Raw genomic sequence first — 4,273 nt, forward strand, 5'->3', positions numbered from 1 at the left:
TAGTTTCTTTGGAATTGGTAATTTTTATTTAGCATAATTTCTATTAGCTAATATTCATTCTAATTTCTATGGAATTGGTGGCCGTTAAGTTTCTAAAGCTTCCACATCTAAACATACTTAGAAAAGCTGATGATATCTTCCAAGAGAAAGGTTCATTCATTTAGTGTACAGTGCCTTTGTAGTATGTTGCAAAACAAAGCTAATTCTTCTATGAGTAGAAGATAGCATATAGTGCCTTTAGATCATAGATGCAGAAGACTACATCACAAAGAACAATAGAGAAATAACAATAGGAAACTGAAAAAAAGAATCATAGCTGAAAAATTAAGGAGGGAAAGTAGGCGTCTAAAACATATTAGCCAACACAAAAATGAAACCAAAAGGCAAATCATTTCGTTGTCACGCCATCTTCTCCTTATGGGCTCATCTCTTGATTCATATATTATGAAAATAAAATCAGTGTATAGTTATCAAACTGGTAACCCTTCCTTTAAGATAATTGCAGATTATCAGTGCATTCAATGAATGAAAGTGCAGCTTTACATTCTTAAGAAACTGTTGCATCAAACAAGCCCTTCCATAGAGATGTTGTCCAGGAAGATCTTATCATAGCGGATAGTTATCGATCTCCTTCAAGTAATTAGCATCCACTGTGAAAACATGATGGTTCTACTACTTCACCTAGGTAAAGTTTTTCCTTGGATGATTTCTAAACGAACCACAATATTAGCATAAACATCACATAAATTATACAATATGTCTTTTTCTCAAATCAATGGCATCACATAGATATCATCAATGAAAACTAAACTTTACTAGCCAGAAAGAGCAAAACAGAGAGGGCTAATAGAAGTAAAGAAGATAGAGACGATTTTCTTTTTAGGTGACCAAATATTTATCGAAATAAAAACATTTCAATTAGAGATAAACTGAGTTTGCGTCCAGACTTACAAACATTTAGCTAATTATATTACAACACAAACATTACTTAACACTAACTAAACAGATGAACTAACAACTCAATCTGGATTATAGCTAAGAGAATCAAATTCACCATCACTAATATCCAAATGAATTTTGGTACATCGATTATTCTCGGATTATGTCCATGAGAAACATGGTGTTCACTTTCAATTTTGCAGGATGAACTAGTATCGGTCGTCATCCACTTTTGCCATCCATATTGGCCACATCTGTAATAGTATCTTCCAGGATTTTTAGTTGATTTAGAAACACACATCATGGTTCTTTCTCCGCATTCCCTACATGTTACATGTTGAAATCTCGTATTGTCGATGTTGCTGTAACTTGATTCATCCATGAAATAGCAACCTAATAAAAAGGCAAATCAATAATGCCTTATGGTTATTAGCGATCAAAAGGAGCAGTGAATTTGAAGGTAAATCCACATATTCAAATACTATGTCCAATTCATAACATAAATGCTGAACTATTTTGTTTAGAGTTTATATTGAAGAAAAAACTTTCATTTCACATTATTACCATAGATATATATTTTTTCTTTATTATTGATAAATCTGCAGCATTCTTCAAGAACCTAAGCATGTTAAGAACCTAAACATTTTAAGTACCTAAACCTGAACATTATAAGAACATGAACCTAAACATTTTAAGAACCTGAACATTGTAAGAACCTAAATATTTTCTTTCTGCTGGTTGATGCACAAATCCCACCTACCAGTAAAACTCAAACACACTCCATAACTAAACAAATAGATAGGTTCTTCAAGAACCTGAACATTTTAATCTCACCTACCAAACCATGGAAGTGTCGAAGAGGAAGAAGAAACAGAATAGAAGTTGATTACCTCAAAGAGTGCTCAAACTCAAAGCTCCCCGTCTACTGGTGCTATAACTTGACCCCGTAGCTAGGTGAGGGCTTCGACTCCTTGGAAGGGATAGGGAAGAAGAAGAAGGAGTTAGGGCAAGGGAGGGAGAAACGCAAATGAAGCAAAAACGCAAAAGGGAAGGGAGAGGGAAGAAGGAGTTAGGGCATGCAAATGAAGCAAAAATGCGAACTATGAAAATAAACCTCACTGTTTTTTTTGGATGGACAGCCTTCGATCCTCTCTTCGAGAACGGGAGGGAAGAAGCGGCTCGCCTCACTGGGAGGAAGAGAAAGGAGAACGCGACGCTGCGACCGAAGAAGTTAGGGCACGAAGGGGACGATCTTCGCTCCTCTCTTCTCGAAGGGGAAGCAAGAAGCGGCTCGGGAGCTAGAGTTAGGGCACGGCAGGATCCATCGTGAAAGAGGAAGGAGGAGGAGGAGGAGAGTTAGGGCACGGGCGTGAAAGAGGCAGCCATGCCCGTGAAATTTTTATGTGGGGTTCACTGACTTGGACGTGGCCACGCAAGGTGCCAACTCAGTCGCCATGAGTTTTCGCTGCGAGAATCATACAAAACAATTATAATTTAAATTATTAACTCATCGTATCAAAATATCTAAGTCGAGCACACTACTTAGAGCATCCATAATGCTCTGGCATTATAACACCCATCACATCATCAAAAAGTATGAGGCTTACTGCCACATACTCATTATAACAACATCCTTCTTTCATCCACATCCCTTTTAACATTAATACCCATTATTCATGGGTCCCACCGTCCACTCACTCATTTTAACATTATATCATATTAAATAAATATGTATTAAATATGTTTTAAAATATTTAAATTATTATTATTTTTAATAATAATTTTACGTTTAAAAATAAAATTTTATTATTTTTCAAAAATAATATTAATTTTTTAAATATATTTATTAAATAAAATAAATGTTTGTGAGAAAACGAAATTAGAATGTTAGGAAAACGAAATTGTAAAGTTAGGAAAACGAAATTACAACTGAACACCTAAAATTATAAAGTTGGTAAAATGAAATTATAACTGAACACCTAAAATTATAAAATTGGGAAAACGAAATTACAACTGAGCGGCTAAAATTACAAAGTTGGGAAAATAAAATTTATTTTAAATATTAAGTCATGGATTGTTGTTGTATTGCCCCCAGATATGCTCAACTAAGTCGGCGCGAAGTTGGTGATGAACTTGAGTGTCACGTAGCTCAGAATTTGTTCGAAGATAATCCTGAAATCCTCGATTTGAGCCATGGATAGGTTGTGCGGGTTCGTCACCTTCTTCGCTGTACCAATTTGTCACGTGACCTCCCTCATCCTCAACAATCATATTATGCAAAATAATGCATGCTAACATGATTTGTTTTAACTTTTTCCTATACCAATACCGAGCTGGACCTCTGATAATCGCCCATCGAGATTGGAGCACTCCAAATGCCCGTTCAACATCTTTTCTTGCAGACTCCTGTCTTTCCTTAAACAACTTCGACATTGAAGGAGTGAAAGACATACCAGTTGTGTGCGGGGTACCATATCCATGAACAACCGACGGCGTGAAATATGGATGACTCATGTTTTGCCAATATTCGGCTGGAAGCCGTTGATATGGACCTCGAGGGGCATAATTTCCAAACCCTTGGACATTTTGAAGATTTTGTGGAGGAAACGACATACTGGGAAATGGATATGGGTATTGATAATTTGATGGAATTTGTGGATTCTGGGAAGATGAATATTCTTGCGAGTTGTTTGTAGAATTCAAGAAATTGGAAAAAAATGCCCTATTATTTTCATCCATTTCGGATAGAAAATAAGATGGTAGGAACTTGAAAAAATAGACGGGGAGAGAATTTAGAGAGTGAAATTGAAAGAGTAGTGAGTGGGAATGAAAATATATGCACATATGGATGGATATTTATAGTCAAAATTTCAAACTAGCCGTTAACTAACCGTTAACTAGCCGTTAAAAAGTAATCATTTTATTAAAATTTTTAAATTAAATAGTCGTTTTTTTTTTGAATTAGCCGTTGCTTTTGTTTTTTAAATGAGCCGTTGTCTTCTGTTTTTTTTTTATTTTAGAGTTTATATTTGTATTAAAAAAAATAAAATATAGCATGGGGTGGGCCAGCCCTGGCCCACCCCAATGCTGCTTGAACACGTTCAGAATACTGAACGCGTTCAAGCGGTTTGAACGAACGCGACGTTCCACAACGCCGCGTTAAAGCAACAGTGGCGTTATAACGCCGCTTTAACGCGGCGTTGTGGATGCCCTTAGGGCACGATTATACCAATAGCTGCATTGATCATGATCCTTGTCTGCTATAACTCTAGCTATTGCTCAACCCTTAAAGCTACACTCAGTGCAAAGTTCGAGCTCCTACTTTTAGATGCAT

General features: G+C 36.2%; 1 long non-coding RNA gene across 2 annotated transcripts; it reads right to left on the reverse strand.

Annotated features, from left to right (window-relative positions):
• Nucleotides 1-894: 894 nt before the first annotated feature.
• On the reverse strand, nucleotides 895-2,346 carry LOC122040073. 2 transcript variants are annotated; one of them, XR_006128497.1, is made up of 3 exons: nucleotides 2,059-2,346; nucleotides 1,830-1,909; nucleotides 895-1,332 (listed from the first exon to the last, which is right to left on the reverse strand). It is a non-coding gene; the product is annotated as an uncharacterized LOC122040073 (long non-coding RNA). The 2 variants fall into 2 exon arrangements; XR_006128498.1 differs by having other exon boundaries at nucleotides 2,054-2,345.
• Nucleotides 2,347-4,273: the final 1,927 nt, after the last annotated feature.

The sequence above is a fragment of the Zingiber officinale genome, chromosome 2A (assembly GCF_018446385.1).
Source record: "Zingiber officinale cultivar Zhangliang chromosome 2A, Zo_v1.1, whole genome shotgun sequence".
Classification (NCBI taxonomy): Eukaryota; Viridiplantae; Streptophyta; class Magnoliopsida; order Zingiberales; family Zingiberaceae; genus Zingiber; species Zingiber officinale.